This window comes from Panthera onca, chromosome D3 (assembly GCF_046562875.1).
Source record: "Panthera onca isolate mPanOnc1 chromosome D3, mPanOnc1 haplotype 2, whole genome shotgun sequence".
In the NCBI taxonomy this organism is placed as follows: domain Eukaryota; kingdom Metazoa; phylum Chordata; class Mammalia; order Carnivora; family Felidae; genus Panthera; species Panthera onca.
The window spans coordinates 30,925,689-30,948,452 of record NC_138350.1 but is presented as its reverse complement, the minus strand read 5'-3'; the positions used below and the strand labels follow the sequence as shown (position 1 = coordinate 30,948,452).

The following is a 22,764-nucleotide window of genomic DNA, read 5'->3' as shown; positions in this document are numbered from 1 at the left end:
TACCCCCAAAGCCAAGAGCACACTGTATATGCTGTATGTTAGCTAACTTGACAATAAATTGTATTAAAAATAATAATAATAGGGGCACCTGGGTGGCTTAGTTGGTTAAGCATCCAACTTCGACTCAGGTCATGATCTCAGGATTTGTGAGTTTGAGCCCCGTGTTGGGCTCTGTGCTGTCAGCTTGGAGCCTAGAGCCCGCTTTGGATTCTATGTCTCCCTCTCTCTCTGCCCCTCCCCCACTCATGCTTTCCCTCTCTCTCTCTCTCAAAAATGAATAAAAACATTAAAAAAATTTTAAAAATAAAAATATATACATTTTTTGATATATTTTTTATTGCCTGTCTGCCCTATCAGAATGCCAGCTCCATGGGATCAGGAACTTGCCTGTTTGGTTCACTGTTGAATCCCCTAAAACAGTATCTGGCACAAAGTTGCACTGAATAAATATTTGTTGAATCAATGATTGAGAACAGGTCAGAAAGAAGTGTCAGGGGCCACACAGTTGGGCACTTCATCTCTCTACTTTTATCATCATGCTTCCTTGTTTCACTTATTGCCTCTAGTCTAGTGCCCACACATGGGGTATGACGTCTCTGGAGAATAACGCTTGGCCTCTAAGGAGGGAGTTGAAGGAGGAAGGTCTCTTGGCTACTCAGGGTGGGAAAGGGGACTCAGTAGTTAAATCACTCTCTACACATGCTCCTGTTCCCAGTCTCACACCTACCCATTCACTGTCCCCTGCCATTCCTCACAGGTTTTTGCAACAAATTGACTCACTGAATGATCTACCCATCTCTGCGGTGTTTTTCTAAGCTTCATCTCCTTTCTATTCTCCAAAAATCCACTGAGATGCACTGAGCTGGTCTCTTTGTTTCACACCTTGTAGGTTTGCACTTTTTCTAATCTTTTATTATCACTTCAGCAGGACTTTCGAAGGGGGAGCAATAAAAGCACAAGGCTAATCTACTATGCTTAACTGGAAGCCCAAATCCCTTGTCCTACAAACTAGTTTTTAAAGTATTTGTACTACTAACTTTGTAACAGGTTGAATTTGATAATTGAAGCAACAAATATGGCAATATAATTAATGAGCCAAACATAAAATAACTATTAAGAATGTTGATTTTGTTGGACACGTACCTGGGTTTAGCTTAGAGATTGCTTTGATGACCCTCTTTTGAGTCTATTGCACCTGTGATGCATAGATAAACCTTTGTTGTTGAACCAATCTTAATTTCTAGCTGTGTGTGGTAATAAAGATATTGGCTTATTCTCCTATTGGAGACTCCATTTTATGAAGTGGGTAGGCAAGAAACTAGCAGTTTTATTTTGACTAATAAACTTCAGTTTTGAGCAGTTTTGGATTTACAGAAAAATTGAGTGGAAAGTATAGTGGATTCTCATATATTTTCTCACCTTCTTTCCTCCATTTATTTTATTATTGACATTTTGTGTTATTATGATACAGTATTGTTTCTTTCTTTGAAGCTTTTTAAAAAATGTTGGGGCACTTGGGTGGCTCAGTCGGTTAAGTGTCTGACTTCAGCTCAGGTCATGATCTTGCAGTTCGTGAGTGTGAGCCCTGTGTCAGGCTCTGTGCTGACAGCTCAGAGCCTGGAGCCTGCTTTAGATTCTGTGTCTCCTTCTCTCTCTGCCCCTTGCCTGCTCCTTGTGCTCAGTCTCTCTCTCTCTCTCTCAAAAATAAATAAACATTTAAAAAAACCTTTAAAAATGTTTATTTATTTTTGAGAGAGAGAGAGAAAGAGAAAGAGAGAGAGAGAGAGAGAGAGAGAGAGAGAATGAGTGGGGGAGGGGCGGAAAGAGAGAAGGAGAGAATGAATCCTAAGCAGGCTCCACGCTCTCAGGGCAGAGCCCAACTCGGGGCTTGATGTCATGGCTCGTGAGATCATGACCTGACCTGAAATCAAGTCAGATGCCCAACTGACTGAGCCACCCACGTGCCCTGATACAATATTGGTGAGTCAATACTGATACTTTCTTATTAACTAAAGTCCATAATTTACATTAAGGTTCACTCTTGGTGTGAAAATGCAGGCCTACGCCAGCCAACTCCATCTTGTTCTGTGTCCTTCACCTTGACCATGCCTCCTCCCCTTGAGTAACCTCCCGCTCACCTGTTCAGACTTCCCGATCAAAACACGCCCCGGCCACCTGCGTAACAGGACTCCGACCCTTCCCCAGCCAATCGGCTGAGGCCATGGCCATTACCTCACCAACTGCCCCTAGACCCCAATAAAACCTTTGTGCTTTTGATAGTCGCTCTCTCTCCCCGGTATCTCACCACTGTGTTGGTGTAGGTAGGGGATTGAGCTCGAGCTAGCTCAAATAAAGGCTCTTTGCTTTTGCATCAGACTTGGCTCCCTGGTGGTCTTTGGGGATCACGAATTCTGGGCATAACAGGTGTTGTACATTCTGTGGGCTTTTACAAATGTATAATGACATGTATCAACCATTACAATGTCTATTCACATAGAATAGTTTCACTGCCCTAAAAATCCCCCATACTCTATCTATTCATCCCTCTCTCCCCAGAGCACTGACTTTTTTACTTTTTTTGCTTTTTCCAGAATGTCAGATAGTTGGAATCATATCGTATGTAGCCTTTTCAGATTTGCTTCTTTTAGTTAACAATATGCATTTGGGGTTCTTCCATGTCTTTTCAAGACTTGGTAGGTCTCTTTATTAATTATTAAATAATGTTCCATTGTTTGGATGTACCATAGTTCATTTATTTATTCACCTACTGAGGGACATCTTGGTTTCTTCCAAGTTTGGGCACTTATAAATAAAGCTGCTATAAATATGTATGTGTACTGGGTAAATACCAAAGAGCATAATTACTAGAGTTCAGTTTTCAAAATTGTTTATAAAAGTTTCATTTAGATACCATTTTGTACACTTGTGCTTGCCTTCGTTTTTGGATAACTGCATCCCTACATTGCCAACATGTAATTAATTCAGTTTACCTTAAGATTAAGAAAGGACATAAACAATGGTTATTTTTTAAGTTTACTGTAATCATACCTTTATATTCTTTAAACTATTTTTTAAGCTTATTTATTTACTTTGAGAGAGAGAGAGAGAGTGATCAAGGGAGGGGCAGAGAGAAAGAGGGAGAGAGAGAATTGCAAGCAGGCTCCACAACAGCATGAAGCCCAAGGTGGGGCTCAAACTCATGAACTGCGAGATCATGACCTGAGCTGAAACCAAGAATCAGATCCTTAACCAACTGAGCCACCCAGGCACCCTATATTCTTTCTTAAAAAAGGAATCTCTACCCCCAACATGGGGCTTGAATCCATGACCCTGAGATCAAGGGTTGCATGCTCTATGGACTGAGCTGCCCAGGTGCCCCTATATTCTTGAATATGATTTAAGATTGTCAACTTAGGTGATCAGAATTTGAGTATATGTCTCACACAAATCTCATGGCTTTTCACAGCCTTAACATGCTTCAGTTAACTATAATGGGTACTTTCTTTTTGAAAAAGCAATGCAGTATGGTTAGTGTGGGTTCTTTGTTTTATTTAGCAATATCTCAAAACAGTTTAGAAAACATTCTCTGGCAAGTGTCTTGGGCCCATCTTGATTTTTGCCACCTTAACACAAATGTAATGATCTTTCAAGGATTTTTGAGCTTTATTTGTGGGGAAGGTAATACAGACAAAGATGTAGGCCTTGGGGCTTATAGGCTGTAAACTGCGATTACGCCCTGGGGGGTGGGGCTGCCCAGTTACACTGTTAGTGATAGAATTAGAATCCCTTTAAAATACATGAGTTCATGCTGATGTTTCTCATTCAACTCTAACTTTCCCAAGCCAGTCTTTATTTTGTTCTAATGTTAAGATATTTTTAAATTAAATTTTGTCTTTTTCAAACATACACAGATTTTTTTTAATTGCCTCCACCAAAATAAATTTAGAGGAGCTTCGTGTCAGTTAAATATCTTTTATCACCTCTTAGAAGGTGACTTTTTCCAAGCTAGCATCCATTTCCAAGACCTTCACCCCTCAAAGTCAATTTTTAAAGCTCAATTAATTACAACACATTTACACAAATCACACAGCTTTAAGTCACAGCTCATTGGCAGAAAGTACTCTTGTCTGAAAAAGCAGAGGTTTTAACTCACACATACTAAAACAGAATTACTCATAGTCAATAGTGATAATATTCAAACAGAGTGCCCATTAAAACAAAATTTTCCTGTAATTGGTCTCCCTTTTGTGGTCTATGGGAAGGATTTAATCTCTGAAAATATGAAGCTTTTTTCTTCTTCTCTTTCTCTCTCCTCCTCCTTAATTGAGGAGGACTCTCTCAGTTATTTTATACTGTAAACAAGTCCCTAGTTACCAGAATCCTGGCTTCACCGGTGGTGGTGGGGCGGGGGGGAGGTAATTTACCTGTACCTGTGGCGCCTTCTGTGTTTAATCTTTCATGGTAGCCATGTGTCTGGACTCTAGCCGTTTACTTCACTCCCAAGCCTGCTTTGTGAGCCAATGCTTTACTTTCATTTTTAATCTCTTTCTACATCTAGGGCAACAAATCCTCAGGACTGTGTGAAAGAATATCCTTCTAGTTCCACTGTGCTAAATTTTCTAGAAGGCCCTAGAATTCCCATGCAGCCAGATATCAATGTCTCCATTAGGCTGTCCTGACAGCTGGGAGGCTTCATTCTCCCTGCTTTTATACCACTTTCCAAATCCCATAATGCTGCCCCTGCCATTAAGCTGCAGTGGTCATATAAAGGTTTTGAACTGATTTCTGTCAAAAAAAGTGATGCCCTCAGATTTTAAAGAAAGCCAGCCTTCACTTTATTAAAGGACACAGTTGTATCGATGAGTCAGTCAGTTGCTTCTTGGAGCCCTCTTGTCCTACCCTGAGTTCAACAGCCTGTAGGTAGTAGGGTTACTAGGTGTGGAGAGTCCCTTTGGTTAGTGTTCCTCATCTTTTGCTGCCAGGTGCTGCTTGATACAGAAAAAAGAGGCTACCAGCCCAAATCCAGAGCATCTAACTCCTCTGTTAGCAATGGATTCTCATGTCCTTTGTACTAAACAGATAGATCTCAGAGCAACTATAGAAAGTCCATCTTCTGGCATCTTTATATCTTGTACTTCCCACACAATGTCTGATGTCTAAATGCAAATTCACAGCCTTCCCTCCAGCCTGATAGCTCCTGGTGACTCTTCTGGATGAATGCAACCGTCTTCCATGTGGCTGTTCAAATCAGAGGACTGGAGGGCATTCTGAGGCCCATTACCACTGTTGTCCTGGAGAGCTTCCAGATAGTGCTTCTTGTTCCATGTCCACCACACTACCTTGGCCACATCCCCATGATCTTGCCTTTAGCCTCACAAGACAGCCCTGCTGTGGACCATTTCTCAGCCACTCTCTCCACAGTAGTTGCCGTGCACACCCATGTGCTGTGTCTGTGTTGGGTTCTGTGGCACAGCAGTAGACTCTTAGTGCAGATTTTGCCAATGGCAGAGACTGATATCAAACAGACATTCTGTTAGTAATGTGTGAAGAATGAAACAGAACAGAGAGGTGGAGCAATGGTGAAGGACAGGAGTGATATGGGATCCTGTTCAATCTCAGTTGGCAGGGGAATGAAGCAACAGAAGCAGACAGCCAGGGTTGGGAAGTTGTCGGGCAGCTGAACTCTAGGACAAGAAGATAGCAAGACTGGAACAGTGCATGCAAAGGTGAATGGTAGGAGGAGAGCATTTGGCTTGCTGGAAAGCTACAGGGAGGCCAGAATGTGCCAGGAGCACAGGAGAAGGTGAGAGGAGAGGCCAGAGAGGTGAGCAGAGGCTATGTAGACTCTGGGAAAGACTTTGGGTTGGATTCCAAGTTAGATGGGAGCCATTGGAGGTTTTGAGTACATTCTCATCAGGTACCATTCAGGTTGCCTGTGAGAAGAGACCACAGAACAGGGAAGTTAAGGGGCTGTTATAATTGTCTAGGTGGGAGAGATTGGTGGCTTATACTAAGAAGGTGGTGGGGTGCCGAGAAGCAATCAGATTCTGGGTGCATCCACCTGAGTGTCTATCCAAACTAAGTCCATCATCCAGCCAGGGTAAACTTTTTAAAATTGAATCATGCCATATCACTCCCCCTTCAAATCTGAGCAGGAGAGTGAGTGAGGACGCCTGCCCACACCACCCACAAGATACTGCTGTCAACTCCAGGTTACCTGGTGGGGATGCAGGGCTGAAGAGCTAGGCCTTCTCATTTTCCAGGAGAGGCAGAAATGTAAATTTTTTTGTGTGAAATCTTCCAAATCATACCTTTTAAAGTAATGAAGTTCAAATGAGACCTGTCATTGAAGTTTTGACTTCAATTCATAGGAGGTAGTTGCCAAGTTTGCTGGATGGAAAAAGTGATAGAATGAGTGGGCATTAAAAATATGAAACATTTATACAGTTTAGGCACTTTTTAAAAATGTTTATTTATTTTCGAGGCGGTGGGGGGGGGGGCAGAGAGAAGGGGACAGAGGATCCGAAGCAGGCTCTGTGCTGACAGTAGTGAGTCAGGTGTGGGGCTTGAATTCATGAACCGTGAGATCATGACCTGAGCCAAAGTCAGACCTTAACCAACTGAGCCACCCAAGTGCCCCAAGTTTAGGTATTTTTTTTTATTTAAAAAAAACATTTTAAAAAAATCTTTACCCATTTTTGAGAGAGAGACAGTGTGAGCAGGGGAGGAGCAGAGAGAGAGGGAGACACAGAATCCAAAGCAGGCTCCAGGCCCCAAGCTGTCAGCACAGAGCCCGATGCAGGGCCCGAACTCACTGACTATGAGATCATGACCTGAGCCGAAGTCGGGCGCTCAACCGACTGAGCCACCCAGGCGCCCCCAAGTGTAGGTACTTTTTTTTAATTTTTTTTTAACATTTATTTATTTTTGAGACAGAGAGAGACAGAGCATGAAGAGGGGAGGGTCAGAGAGAGGGAGACACAGAATCTGAAACAGGCTCCAGGCTCTGAGCTGTCAGCACAGAGCCCGACACAGGGCTCGAACTCACGGACCGTGAGATCATGACCTGAGCCGAAGTCGGACGCTTAACCGACCGAGCCACCCAGGCGCCCCAAGTGTAGGTATTTTTAATATTACTGTTAGTCTTCAAACTTTTCCCCTGACACAGCTGAGGAAAAGTGTGAAACAGTGGTAGTGATTGTGACAGGAGGGGGGTAAGGGGAAGAAGGTGGAGGGCAAGCTTCCAGGGAAAGTAGGATATGTCAGGCTTTCTGAAAGGGGTGGGATTGAAGGAAGCCTAATGACAGCAACGTCCTCACATGGTTATGATCACCAGGCACTGTCTATGTCCACCACTAGGTATAAGGACAAAGACAGGGAGGGCAAATAACTCTAAAAGAGGACTGGATTTGCAGCCTTAACTTCACATGATGTTGTTCAGAGGAAGATGCTCTTGTTGCCATCAATGATCAAGAGTTAGACACTTTACTCATTATGAATGACCAATATTAAAGCATCTATAGTGGTTTCATTATAATTTCACTATAGTGGTTTCATTAATTTAAAGCAATTTTATTAGCTTCAACTATTTTTTTCATTTAATAATGTTATACTACATTAGTAGGAGGACATGTGTGTCCTCATGTGATATTTTAATGTTAGAGAGGCCAGGACAGGTAACCACTGTGGGCAGCCAATTTCAAGATGTGGAGATGTGGCAGGAAGATGTGGGCCTGGGATTCAGATGCCGGATGCAGTGGTTGTATGATGTGCGCACATCATTTAATATACGTGAGACCGAAGGTTTACTTTTAAGGATGAAATAAATATGTAACTTCTTAGCATGGTGCCTGTGTGCTCATATGTGCTCAATAAACAGTAACTGGCACAGAATTATTTTAACATAATTGGTCTATTTCTTCCTCTGGTACAACAAAGATTATTATCAGAATTTCTAATGCTTAATGTCCTGTCGATACTTTGATATACTATACATAATACACTGTTGGGCATTGACACATCACCCACTCAGCCTACAATTCACTGGGTCCTTGAGCATATATAAGACTAAGATGAGTTTTTTTTTTTAATTTTTTCTTAACATTTATTTGCTATTGAGAGACAGAGAGAGATAGAGCATGAGCAGGGGAGAGGCAGAGAGAGGAGGAGACACAGAATCCGAAGCAGGCTTCAGACTCTGAGCTGTCAGCACAGAGCCCAATGCGGGGCTCGAACTCACAAACCGCGAGATCATGACCTTAGCCTAAGTCAGACGCCCAAACGACTGAGCCACCCAGGCACCCCCAGGACTAAGATGAGTTTTAAGACTGGTTTGGAAAGGCAGCTGCTTACTCTGTGTGATTACAGGGACATAAGGAGGTTTATCCAAGAATATTTCCAATCAGCTTACTGATGTCTGAAAGGTCATAATGAGGAATTAATTTATTTAACTTCATTTCATGTTAATTAGTCTCCCTGGATTAAACCTTACAGCCATTTAGTGTGAATGATGTTGTTAGTGCTTTTTCTAGAAAGGGCATGGATGGGGAAATGGGTGAGGCATGTAGGGAGAGTGACACAGGGGACAAGACTGTGATGCTGGGGTGGCTGATGCAAACTTTGCCAACTACAAGAAATCCCCGAGAAATTCAAGAAATCCCCAGCTCACGGTCCCCCAGATTTAATCTGGACATGGCTAGCCACTTTCTTCAGGCATATAATTTACAGAAAGTTTCAGTCTCTGAGCTAACCAAGACCTTATTTATACATTGTGGTTTGTTTTCAGGTTAAAGTTACCACTTACTACTGTCCCCATACGTATATAAATTGGTATAATCTTTCTGGAAAACGATTTGGTAATATGCATCAAGAATAACTTTGAAATACTCTTTGACACATTTATTCAACTTCTAAGAACACCTTCTAGAGAAATAATCAGGAATTATGAAAAAAGGTGTAAAAAATGTTCATATTGGTGTATATTATTTATAGGCACACACACACAAAGAAAGAAAGAAACATGATTCTCTAACAATAGAGGAATAGTTAGACAAATTATGGTACATCTATGAAATAGTAACCAGTGTCTTAAAATATGTCATAAAGAAGTCTTAATAACTTGAGGAAATGCTTACACTATAATGTTAAGTGAAACAAAGAAGGTTACAAAGCAGCATACAGTATCACCTATGTTGAGAGGGCTGTTACTGCTCTGCACAGGCACTGAGCTTGGTGCTGATTCCATGCCTGGGACAGGTGCGGGGTGGGGGGCAAGGTTTGAATATGGCTGACATGGCTAGAGTGAATGTTTACTGGCTTTTTTTGAGAGAGAGAGAGAGAGACAGAGTGCATGAGCAAGTGGGGAAGGGGCAGAGAGAGAGGGAGAGAGAATCCTAAGCAGGCTCCATGCCCAGCGCAGAGCCAAACTTGGGGCTTGATCTCACAGACAGTGAGAACATGACCTGAGCCAATAACAAGAGTCAGACGCTTAACCTACTGAGCCACCCAGGCTATTTATTGTTCTTGACTAAGCAGTGCTCCTTCTGTCTTCATTTGGTCTTAGAAACACTCTTTTCTCTGTGGAGCCCATTACACAAGGGTGAATACAAAACTTAGCCCTGACCAATTAGTGCACCCCATTTTCCTGCTTTGGTAATTTGATCTTGGGTGAACATGTGGTCAGCCAGGCTAGAGTTCTCCTAGGACCTTGGGATAGATGTAGTTTTTCACTGGGGCTGTGAAACTGCTGACAGGATGGTATGTTGCAGCAACTGGGGGCCACTGCTACACTATGGGGAGGCTTTAACTGAGAATCAGACCCAACTGAAGCAGTAGAGAGGGAGTGTGGCATGGAGAGAGACAGACGGAACCATGACATTTTCCTTGAAGACCTGGCTTCAGACCTGCCTAAAACTTCATCTGACACTTGAAATTCACAGATAAAGTGAGCCCAAAATTCCATTTTCAGTGTCACTTTCCTTTTTCAAATGTCTTATCATTTGCCATCAAAAGAACCCTGTTGAAAAAGAACTTTGAGGTTTTAGATGCTTAGTCGTAGGCTATTTGCAATTGGTGGCTAAAATGAATTCACAGATATCAGTTTGCACTAACCAGACTACCATATCCAAGAAGGTGACCAACCTGACCTAACTGGTGAAAGCCAAACATGACATTGGGCTGGGTTTTGGGCACCAGACTGCAGGAGGGAGCTGATCAGCCAGGAATGTCTGGAGAAGAGTGGCCAGGGTGATGAGGAAACCCAAGGCCACAGCACACAAGAGATGATTGGAAGAACCACTGCTGCCTGGAGAAGGAAAGCATGGCAGGCAGGAAAGAGAGGATGTCCTCTTGCTTGGGCACAAAGAGCCAGGGAAATGGGAAGAAGCCTGCTTGGACCCTGGTCTCAGCTCAATGCAAGACCCAGCTTTCCAAAGCTCAGCATGGGCCACAGGGTTGCCCAAGAAAGCAGTGAGTTTGAGGATAGTTTGAAAACCACTTGGCAAGAATGTAGTTGAGAGATTTCTGAGACTGGTTTACCTTCAGGGCACTTCCCCAGGGATTTTAACATTTTATAAAAATGTCAAGCTATTGGCTCCTTCTTTAATTGAGATTAGTTGGCAGCTAGCTGAGAACAAGTTGCCTGCTTAACATTTTTGGCCTAATCAAGGGTTGGCCTTGATTCTAAATGTTTTTTAATCACTCCTTCAGTGGCCAAGTGAACTGAAGGGAGGTTCTTGCCCAAAACAGCTGAAACAGAATGAGTTGAGTTTCTACCATTCCTCACAGTCCTTGCTCTTCCAAATCACACTTACCCATTTTGGCTTTCCAGTGTTTTTGGTGGATGAAGCCACCATGGCCGTGGTGGGGTGGGCCTGACCTGAGATTTCACCTGGAAAAGACAGGATGAAGATAGTGAGAGCTGGAGCAGCCTAAAACACCCAGGTTTTTTTTGTTTGTTTGTTTGTTTTGATTTTTAAATAGGAGCCCTCTTTTTCCTGAGCTGTCAAATACTCCTATGGGAAATTTGAGTCCAGTGAATAGACTTCGATTCATAGCTACAGTCCCAGTGCCTGGCTCAGGGCCTGGCACATAGGAGGACCTCAACCAATATTTGTTGAATGAAAGCGTGAAAGGTCTTAAGGGACCTCTGAGATCATCTAGTCTGAGTCTCTCATTTTCTAAAAGAAGCATTGTAGCTTAGAGAGGTAAAGTAACTTGCTCACATCTGCACAGCTAGCCAATGGCAGAGCTGGGTTTCCTGATGATGTTTTCTCCTTTTTATAAGGGTCTTAAATGGAATGATGAGATTTTTTTTTCTTTTTTAAATTTACATCCAGTTAGCATATAGTGCAACAATGATTTCAGGAGTAGATTCCTTAATGCCTCTTACCCATTTGGCTCATCCCCCCTCCCACAACCCCTCCAGTAACCCTCTGTTTGTTCTTCGTATTTAAGAGTCTCTTATGTTTTGTCCCCCTCCCTGTTTTTATATTATTTTTGCTTCCCTTCCCTTATGTTCTCTGTTTTGTCTCTTAAAGTCCTCATATGAGTGAAGTCATATGATACTTGTCTTTCTCTGACTGACTAATTTCACTTAGCATAATACCCTCCAGTTCCATCCACGTAGTTGCAAATGGCAAGATTTCATTCTTTTTGATTCTGAGTAATACTCCATTGTATATATATACCACATCTTTTCCATTCATCCATTGATGGACATTTGGGCTCTTTCCATACTTTGGCTATAGTTGATAGTGCTGCTATAAACGTTGGGGTGCATGTGTCCCTTTAAAACAGCATACCTGTATCCCTTGGATAAATACCTAGTAGTGCAATTGCTGGGTCAGAGGGTAGTTCTATTTTTAGTTTTTTGAGGAACCTCCATACTGTTTTCCAGAGTGGCTGCACCAGTTTGCATGGAATGATGATATTTTTATTTATTTTTCATTTCTTCTAACATTTTAAAAATAATGTTTATTTAATTATTTGGGGGGGGGGGTGAGGGGCAGAGAGCAAAGGAGAGAGAGAGAATTCCAAGCAGGCTCTGCTGCACTGTCAGTGCAGAGCCCAACTTGGTGCTCGATCTCATGAACCACAAGATCATGACCTGAGCCGAAATCAAAAGTCGGTCACTTAACTGACTAAACCACCACTGTGCCCCCATTTTTGCTTTATTTAAGTAAGCTCTATGCCCAATGTAGGGCTTGAACTTATGACCTTGAGATCAAGAGTCCAATGCTCTACCAACAGAGCCAGCCAGGTACCCCTGAAATGGTGAGATTTTATTTTATTCATATATTTATTATTAAAATTTTTTTCTGTTTATTTATTTTTGAGAGAGAGCAAGAGACAGAGCATGAGTGGGGAGGGGCAGAGAGAGAGGGAGACACAGAATCCGAAGCAGGCTCCAGGCTCCAAGCTGTTGGCACAGAGCCCGATGTGGGACTCAAACTCCTGAACTGTGAGTTCATTACGTGAGCCGAAGTCGGACACTTAACTGACTGAGCTATCCAGGTGCCCTGAAATGGTGAGATTTTAAAATATTGCTTTCTGCATCAGTCCTCGGCTTGTCCTTACATCTGAATCTGGCTCTGATTTCTGACCCAGAAATGTATTGGGTCTTTGGGAGTTAGCCAGAGCTGTTCCAGAAGCTCGTTTAGTGTCCATAAGAGCTTGGTGTCTGGTAGCTACATACTCAGCCCCTTCAACCATCCTTCTTTTCCGTTTGAGAAATGATTGTTAACAGGGGGTAGGACCACGCAGGACAAAACACATTTGATTGGACAATGTTTTTGTATTTTAACTTACTATATTAGTTTTAAGTTGCCAAGTAACAAATTAACCACAAATTTAGTGACTTAAAACAATACCCACTGATAAGCTTGCGGGTCAGAATTCCAGACCCGGTGCAGCTGGTTTTCCACTCAGGGTCTCATATGAGGCAATTAAAGTATTAGCTGGGTGGGGTTCTTATCTGAGACTTGAGAACCTCTTCCACGCTCACAAGATTAAGGCAGAATTCCCTTCCTGTGGCTGTAGGATCCATATCTTGGCTGGCTATCAGCAGGGGCTTCACTCAGTTCCCAGAGGTCTCCCACACCCCTTACCATGTGGCCCCCTCCATCTTCAAAGGTGGCACTGGAGATGCTTCTCACTTGGAATAGCTCGCAATGCTTTTTTTTTTGAATGTTTATTTATTTTGAGAGAGAGAGAGAGAGAGAGAGAGAGAGAGTACGCACACATGAATGGGCGAGAGGCAGAGGGAGAGGGAGAGAGAGAATCCCAAGCAGGCTCTGTGCTGTGAGCGCAGAGTTTGATGTGGGGCTCCATCCCATGAATACTGAGATCATGACTGGAGCCCAAGTCAAGAGTTGGCTGCTTAACCACTTGAGCCATCCAGGCGAGCCATGGAATAGCTCTCAATGCTTTGAATCTCTGCCTTCCTTTTCTGCCTCCAGCCAGAGGAAGCTGTTTTTCAAGGGCTCATGTGATTAGGTTGGGTACCCCTGGACAACTTCCCTATCTGAAAGTATAAAGTAACCCAATACCAAAGGCATCACACCTTTCTATTCAAAGGTTCCACCAAGGTACAGAGGAACATTGTGTGTGTGTGGGGGAGGGTTGTTCTGTCCCCCACACCTTTAATAAACATGTTCCCCTATTTTCTTCTTTCCTTTCTCCTCCATTCAAGCAAGTAACTTGCCTTGTACTTCAATGGATTAGCAAGACAGGTGGTAGGTTGAAAACGGAATAGCCTGGGTTTTCCTGGCTTCTGATTTTCAAAAATCCTAGGCTTCTAGTAGAGCTCAGGGGATGCCTAGGGAGGTAAAAAGGAGAAGGATTTGTGGATGAAGACAAAGTGCTTCTAGGATCAAATCAAAGAACTTCTAGAAGCAAATGGAATTGTAGGCAGGAGCAAGAAAGATGTCTGTGTCCAAGGGACAGGAGTGGTAAGCTGCTGCATCTCAGGTGGCCACACAAATGGCAACAATGGATGGCACAATGGAAATATTTGTGCCCCCCGCCCCCAGTCCCACCATTCCCAAATACCCAAGCGTGGTGCCAAAATTCGGAGAGAGGGTGGCTCCAAGGACTGGGGTTAAGTTTCCCACCAGCTCTGTAGAATGGACTCTTAGGGTCAGAAATTATATGGAGTAGTAGAAAATAAAATTACATTGTTGCACATCTGGGTTTGTGGACTGGGATTCGTACTTCATACATAAGAAAAAAGATGGGATGGCACTTCAGGAAAAATGTGCTAAAGAGAGTATATAGACGTGTAGATTCAGAATGTGTGTATGTATGTGTGTTATGGATATGGATGCAATAATAGCAATATTTATATACACATGCACATATATCAGAATGTAAATGCACATATATACCAGCTGTGTTGACATATATCCACATATATATTTTTTTATGTAGCACTTTATTTTTTTTACTTTTAATATTTCATGAAATCATTGCTATGTAACGGACAGCCAATTTATGATTTAAGCTGAAATTAAACGGAATGCCTAGTTCTTGAATCTGATGGATTGAATTGGTTGGAGCAGAGAACCCCCTGAGAATGGGGTCCATAATCCAGACCTCAAGTCCCGTGATATGTTCCCAACTCTCCAGGTAGAACAGGTTATAAAAGAACATTATAGAAGCTTCCATGGGGCATTGCCTTATTGATGGAAACATGCTATCAGATACAGGCTCTTGCCTTCATGCCCATGTTAACATGTCTTATGGGTGAATGAGCCTCATGTTTTCTTCAGCACCAGCTAGACATTCAGTCAGGAGAAATGAGTCGAGACCTTCTGTATGGCAGGGGGAAGGTCTGTGAGGTGTTTGTGGGGATAGTAGAGTGGGTATAGTTCCTCTCTGATGCTCCCCCGTCTGAGAAAGGTGGTCTTGCTACTGAGTCACCCACCTGACAAAAGGCCTCCTACATCCAATAAATCTCCCCTTTTCAAAACTTTCCATTATAGTGCATAACACATATATAAAATACACTGATTTTAACTGCACAGCTAATTAATTTTTATACATGCATACACCCTTGCAACCATACCCAGATCTACCCCTTACCCTCCAGAAGGTTCTATTTTGGATCTTCCCACTTAATACCACCCACAGGTAACCACTATCCTAACTTCTATCACTGTCATTTAGCTTCTCCTGTTTGGGAGCTTCACATAAATAAAATCATACATTAGCATTCTTTTGTACTTACCTTCTGTCACTCAAATAAGTTTCTGTGACACTCATCCATGTTGTGTGCCAGCAGGTTAAAATTTTTGAAACTGCTGTGTGATCTCCCATTATATGAGCGTACCACAATTCATTTATTCTTTATACACTGATGGACATTTGGATTGTTTCGAGTTCTTTTCTTTTTAATATTAATGAATAAACTGGTATGAATATTCTTGTACTTACCTTTTGGTGGACATCCACACACATTTTTGCTGTGCTCTTCAGGGAGTGGAATTGTGGGCTATGTAAGCGAGTTCTAGTTGTGCTATGTCCTTGCGAACTTTTAAAATTGTCAATCTTTTTAATTTTTGCCATTCCAGTGGGTGTGCTATTTCATTATGGTTTTAATTAATATTTCCCTAATGAGTTGAGTACATCGTTACAGGTTTATTGGTTATTTAGTATCTTTTTTGATAAAATATCTTCTCAAGTGGTTTGCCTGTTGTGGGGGGAACATCTTTCCTTAAAAAAAGCTAGATAGAGGAGGTTATGTTCTTTGCAAACAACCGAATACTAGCTAAGATAGGGAGATACATAGGTGTCTGATTCTTAGTCAGGTTAGATCATAAGACTCTTTGTAAGTGATACAGAATCAGGGCTTCCATGAGAAGCACATGGAAGGCCATTGAATCTGGGGCTGGCAGGCCTGGCAGGTAAGCAGGAAAGCCGACCATGAAGTGGGCAAGAGGAACTGACTGGCACATACAGGGACAACCTGAAGCCCATGAAGGCGAACAAATCATGTCTGTCTTTTGTCCCTTCAACTTCAACATCACAGGCAACCTGTAGAAGAGGCTACCAAAGGGCTATGCACACTGCCATCTGACACAGGACCAGGGTAAGGGGACAAAGAGAGAGCAGGTCAGGGATATGAATGGGCTTCACAGTGCGTTATGCCCCATGCTACCCTGTTGCGTGGGTGCAAGGGTGTATGCATGTATAAAAATTCATTAGCTGTGCAGCTGGGCAGGGGTACCAGCCACTGCTTCACTTCCTCTGACAGCATCCCTAACCTGTATTTTAAAAAAAGATAAAAGAAGACAATCTAGATGGTACAAATAAACTTCAACATTTCATGAAATGGACAGTTTCCTTTTGAAGAACTGCAAAATGGGGCAAAGGCAAGAAGCTTTTATAGGATTAAGTATAAAGAAAAAAGAAGAGACAAATGGGAAATATTTGATGGGCTTGTTTGGGATGAGAAGGCCCAGTGTTGGCTTGGCATTTGGGGACTGGCTGACTGGACATACTGCATTTTGGATCAAATGCTGCATTTACAGGGACATGAAAGTTATTTAAGCTTTTCGTTTGCTGATGAGGCACCCAAAGCAGGAGTGGCTCCATCTTGGGCCTGGAAATTTATTTCAACACCTAGAACCCCATAGGAGGGAAATTCTGGGAAGTATGGTTCCAGCATGGCTAAATTGTCAGGGTATAAAGTCACCAGAGAGCCTGTCTTTGCTGGCAAGAAAAAGGACTAAAGGGAGCTAATATTTATGGAGTACATTTTGGGCCAGGTACTGTGCTAAGCGTTGAACTTGACAATGAAGACCCTAGTAGAGAGCTGCCTGGACCATATGTCAGGAAAGCAATGGAATAGGGTGGGGCCACAGTGGCCACTTTACACCCAGCTTTTGATCATACATCACATCCTGAAGGCTGTTGAGATGCCCTGCCCTGGTGTGGGTTACTTGAGACAACCTGGGCACCAGAAGAGGCAGAAGCTGTGAACTGCTATAGCCTTTTCATACTAAGGAGATTTTACTATACTTTAATCATTGTAAGTGGTTTGAAAATACACATGTCATTGCCCAGGAATTGTTCCATCATTTTTTAAAAAAGATTTTATTTTATTTTTTTAAGTACTCTCTACATGCAGTGTTGGGCTCGAATTTAACAACTCCAAGATCAAGAGTCACATACTCCACTGACTGAGCCAACCAGATGCCCCATTTTCCCATTATTTTTGTTAACTGATGTATAGATACCATACATGAACATGTCTGGATGGAGCATCTGTGAAGTAATCATTTACATTTTTTTCCCTTGCTGTATTTTTCCTTTTCCTCTACCTACCCCCCTCTCTTCAAGGAGAAAGGACAGATACTGTTTTTGTTTTTCCCAGAAAGAGTATTGCAGCAAGGCTGAAAGCAGAAGTTGTCTGCAAAACGTTTTCCTTTCTGTCTTTTGTGATTTTAAACAGAAGGGGAGTAGAATATACTACCCCAAGATATGCTTCTTTGGCATAAAGAATTATTTTAGACTGATTATTTTTTTAAGGCAACAGACAAGAGAGAGGCTCTGAAAACCAGGCAGTTACCCTTTTGTAAGAGACATTTACATGTATAAGGCAAATCTCTATTTGTTAGGGTGTCTCCTCTCTGTACTAGGAAGAGAAGGGTGACTCTAAATCTCTAGAAACTGTTCTCAATGGAGATGGCAAGGACTTAAATATACATAACAATCCTACATTTGTTTACTCTGCTTTTCCAAGTCTCATCCCATAACTGGTCTCCCCCTACCAACATCTTTTGTCTTTAGCTGGAGATGTTATTTAAGGTCAGGGCTTGGGCTTTTAGAGAGTTACTCAGTTTTCCTGGGTCTCTCCCATGTATGGGGTCGGGGCAGGGGGTTTGGTACGTTACTAAATTTTTTTTTTCCTCCGGTTAATCGGTCTTTTTATTACAGAAGTATCTTAGCCAAGAGCCTAGAAGGGTAGAGGGAAAATAATTTTTCCTCCTCCATAAAACCTCCACCCATAGAAGAGTAATATTTGTAGGTCCGGAAGCAGTGGGGACAGCAGGATCCCAAAGAGAATAATATGTATGTACATAGGGATGTAGCCAACCTCACAACAGACCCTGTGAGGTAGGACTTACTATCTCTGGTTTACAGACTGAACTCTGACACAGTTTGATGGTGCAGAGTAGTAACATGATGAAACGTGCCTATGCCATCATTGAGAAGTATGAGACTAATCCTTGTCTCCTGGAGCTGAGCTCATCCACAGATTTTGGGTCTAAGTATTTAGCTAGACTGGGACTCTCACTTCCCTAGAAGAACCTGCAATGCAAGCTTCTCTTTCTCACTTCCTCCTCTCCATTTCTTATTTAAATTAAAAAGTACAAAGAGAAGGAAGGATCATTTTGAATAGTTTAAGTTTCATCTAAATGTTATGCATGAGATCCAAATAACAAAATTATATTCTCTGATTGATATGTATTTTGTGGTCAGTTGGGGCCCTCAGAATCTCTTTTTTCAACATTTGCTCATTGTGGTGTCTAAATGTGGTGTCTCTCCTGATCCGATGGGGTCCCCGATTGGGTGGAAAGAATTCACCTGAGGCAAAACAAAGCAGATAGAAATTTATTGAATACACTGCAAGGGAAGGAGTGTGGGGGAACTGGACTGCAGAGGAGAGGCTGTATGCAAGGAGGCAGTGGGTGGAGGGTTGTTTTAAAAGGGGGAAGATGAGGAGGTATGGCGATGTATGGAATTTTCCCTTTTTTGGTAACTGTGCCTGGTTGTATGTACCCCATTGGTTAGTTAGGGCTTATGAATATTTTGCGGTGGGTCCCTGATGGACCTGTCTGTATGCAGTCAGGTGGTCGGTGTGGGCCCTTTCTATATCCCATGGCTCTTTGCCTAAAAGTGGCCTCTACACTCATGTTTGCCCTTTCTATCTTTGTCTCCTTAGATAATTGACCTTCTATGGAATAAATATTGTTGGTATATAATCGACACCAGGTAAACTGTAATGGATTTATACTGAGAAAGAATTTTTCTCACATCCCATTACTTGAAACCAATTTCAGTTGATTTCTGCCCAAGTAAAAAGTGATATTTTACTTCAATATTATTTACTTTTTTATCCCAATACTAGGCTCCATTCATTCCCCAAATAGCTCTTGAATCCTTAGTGAGGGTCAGGCATAGTTCTGTGTGTTGGGAATACACAAAATCCACTATTTTGAGCAAAACAAAGTCCTGGTATCCTGTGCTTCAGTCTGGGTCCTTGGAGGGAATGTGATGGATTATTAATGGGCAGGGTAAAGCTAACATAATTGTGTTGAATTTTACAGAGAGCAAACATATATCTAAAGGCCTCTAACTCTCTCATCGCCATAATGTGTGTGTGTGTGTGCGTATGTGTGTATGTGTGTAGGGGTATGAGAAGGAACAGCTGAAATGGAAAACAAACACAGGGAGGACTGAGTGGAAAATGCAGGGACAGTTTCCTGTCATGGCTATTTTCTAGAAATAGAAATAGAGCCCTGCAGTTTCTAGTTATAAATTAAAGAAGACAAGAAAAGGCAATGCAAGATGAGCTAAGATTCATCATAAATGATAAAACTGAGGTTAAGATTTTAAAACTCAGCTCTCAATTTAAAAAGGTTAAATTATACACAAGGAAATCATGCACAAGTGAAATAGAAGAACAAATTGTTCATGGTCTTAGAAAAAAACATTTTCTTCTTCATTGTCCCTGGGCAGTTTCTCATTTAGAAGGAAAAAGTTATTTTTCTTTCTACTCCAGGAGGGCAAGAATAGTTTCTCCAACACCACAGCTTCTGAGCTGCTATGAGTGTGGTATGCATTCATGTACATGAAATATAAACTAATAAGTATATACTTGCCAGATTTGGATAACCTGTATTAAATATTTAGTTCACTGCTCATTTAATGAAAGTTTACCCTAGCAGCCAGATTTAAAGTTGTCCTTGTAGTCTAAATGCTCCTCTGTCAGCCTAGGACCTGGGCATTCTCTACAGGCGCCAGCACAGTTCCTGGCCTAGAATAGATCCTGTCCCTTGTGGCTGGGCTGAGCTTAACTGAACTGGATGTCAAAGCTACTGTAGGTAGGTGGCAGTATGGTTCAACTCCCGGCTTTTTGTGTAACCAGCCAGTTAGGAATTTTAAACCCATCTCTTTGTGGTCCAGGAACAAGTAACCGAAATCTTTTATAGCCTCAACTTTCTTGTCTGCAAAATGGGAAAGTATTGGCTGTCTCAGTTATTGTGAATACTAAATAAGACAATCTACTTAGTGTGGGACTTGGTACAATTAATGGTAGCTACTATATTACATATGAGGAATGACCAAATTCTACATAGCAATTACCGTTAGTTGAGGAGAGCAGAGGGCTCTTTAAAGAAAGCTGAATTAAGCTCCTGCTTCACTAACCAAAATATTACTGACAAATTATTCATAGTTTTCAAAAGATTCTCTTCTCTGACATTACAGGAAATTGAAAATTAATTTAATTAGCTGCACCTCTATTAGATCCTGCCTGAAATCCCAGGTTAGTATATTTTGGTATGTCTGCAGGGGTTTAATTTGGGCAGAGGGGAATTATCTAATTTTGGCGACTCTAATAAAATTGGGTTAAAATGCCCTATGCTAAGGCAGTACCCAAACTGCTTGGCTGTCAATTCTACTACTGCTGGAGGACAAAATACATTTTGTATGCACTCAGGTAGAGTTCAAGTCCTGAACGGCTTTCAGAGGAGGAGAGCTGTAGGTCCTTTAAGGAGAAAGGGTCGTAGCAGGAAGAATCCGGATGACCTTCCATTTTGGAGCCATTGCCCTTTATAAAGGGTGGAGAATCCTTAAGAGGGTGACTACGTGGGGTCAGGAGGAGCCCGGGCCGGGCTGGCTCAGCTAGGATTCATCGGTTTCACTACGTGTCCTGCAGCCCTACTGTATGTCTCGGGACTGGTGTCCAAAGACCCGCTGCCTATTGGGCACTGATAGCCCGCGAGGTAACTGGCGCAGGGAACAAGTCGGCCTGCTCTCCCCAGACCGTCCTTAGCCCGCCCCGGCGAGCCGGCTCCTCCTGGTGCGCCAGCCAGCCTTCTCTCTGCACTTGGAGTTCCCCGTCCGGCCGGCGGTGGGCGCGCGCCCCACGAGGCCCAAGCCCGCTGCCGTGTGTTCTGCCTGCCGGCCCGGCTGAGCCTTGGGGTCCCGCGGCCTCGGCGCCCACACGCCCCCAGCTCCTTGCACGCAGCCTGCAGAGGTTGGTGCGGCCCGTGAGCGCGGGGTCGAGGCCGGCCCACCAGCCGCCAGCACCGCGGCCCCCGCCACCCCCGCGGCCTGGCCGCACGCCGGGTCCCCGCCGCGGAGGGGGATGGGGAGGGAGGAGAGACTGGAGGAGTTGGAGACAGACACAGCCTCGGCGAGCACAGTTACGGCTGGAGACAGACGGCGGCGGGAGGCGGAACACTTCCCTCCCTCCGGCGACGGGAAGCGGGACACCTCCCTCGGCAGCCGCAGCACGGTCTCCCTCTCCTCCCCCCTCCCAGAGGCTGCGGGCCAGGCCCGGCGGGACAGGCAGGCGAGTGCGGCTGGCCCTGCCTGCCCCGCGCGCCGCCGCAGCCGGCCGGGGATCCCCTGCGAGTCGGGGAGGAGCCGCCGCCGCAGCCGCCGCCAGACAGGCTGCGAGTCCCTGGGAAAGTGAAAGGGGGGCGGGGAGCGCGGGGGAGGCCCGGGGGTAAGGTCCCTGGCTCTTAAAGAGACCTGGCGCACCGCGCCGCGCTCCCCGCCGGCCGGCTGCGCGTCCCCCGCCGCGGCGGCCCCGCATCCCGCGCCCCTCCCCCGCGGCCCGCAGGGCCGGTGGCCGGGCGAGCCGCACTGCAGGCGGTCCCCCGCCACGGCTCCGGAGGGGCGGCCGCAGGTGAGTGCAGACCCGAGGTGGCTGCTGTGGTCTCGGCGTCTGGCCCAAGTTCAGCGCGGCGCGGAGGCGGGGTGGTGGTAGTGTTGGTTGGGGAGGGCAGGGGGCGGAGGACGCGGGGACAGGACGCTCAGGGAACGGGACGTCCGCGAGCCTGCGCCGTCGGCGGGGGCCAGAGGGAGCTGCCCAGCCCCGCGGGTCCTCCCCACCCGGACGAGTCCCACAGAGACGAGTGCGCGAGGTCTGAGGCAGTGTAGCCGGTGGGCACAGCGGCGTCCCGGCGCGCTCGCCCGGGCCGGGTGTGGGGAGGGCAACCTCGCACTCCCGAACGGAGGCCGGGCCGCCTCTGCTTGTGTGCTCCGTTGGAGGAACGTTGCCGACCTAAATCTCAGTGCCCGGCGCGGGGTGTCCTGCGGTTGCAGGATTTAATTCTGCACCCCCGGGAGGCTGGGGTCAGCGCCGAGGTAACTGCCCAAACTAGGGTCTCGGTTCCCTTGGGCCTGTCAGCGAACCACTGCAGGCGGGGGGACTGGAGGTCGGCGGGAAGCGGGAAGATTGTGCAGGACCTTCCTGGGGAGTTTGCGGGAAGAAAAAGGGGCGGGAGCGGGCCTTACCCTGAACCCTGCATCCCGCTGCCGGACACCCCGCAGCCCGCGGCTCCGAGCCCCAGCACCCCGCATCTCGCGCCCCGCGCCCCTGGGGCCCGCCTCACCCGGCGTCTGCTCGGGTCCCCCCGCGCACGTTGACGTCGGTCGCGGGGCCGCCCGGAGCTCCCGGCATTGGCTAGGAAGTCGATTGTCTGGGGCGGCTGCTATTACACTTAGGCTGGGTCTCCGAGCCCCGGA

At 44.6% G+C, this 22,764-nt stretch overlaps 1 protein-coding gene and 1 long non-coding RNA gene across 17 annotated transcripts in view; one reads left to right on the top strand and one right to left on the bottom strand.

Annotated features, from left to right (window-relative positions):
* Positions 1-4,434: 4,434 nt before the first annotated feature.
* On the bottom strand, positions 4,435-22,729 carry LOC144613850 (uncharacterized). The gene is made up of 4 exons (XR_013551299.2): positions 22,632-22,729; positions 10,812-10,888; positions 6,312-6,390; positions 4,435-5,933 (listed from the first exon to the last, which is right to left on the bottom strand). It is a non-coding gene; the product is annotated as an uncharacterized LOC144613850 (long non-coding RNA).
* LDLRAD4 (low density lipoprotein receptor class A domain containing 4) overlaps positions 21,244-22,764 on the top strand; it is a 443,967-nt gene continuing 442,446 nt past the window's right edge. For 9 of the 16 annotated variants that reach the window (XM_060613148.3, XM_060613165.3, XM_078435471.2 and 6 more), the window contains exon 1: positions 21,455-21,922. The gene's annotated coding sequence lies outside the window, so the exon portion shown is untranslated. Of the gene's footprint in view, positions 21,266-21,454; positions 21,923-22,048; positions 22,384-22,764 lie in introns of those variants that run through there. The other 7 variants (XM_060613147.3, XM_060613143.3, XM_060613158.3 and 4 more) reach the window with 3 other exon arrangements.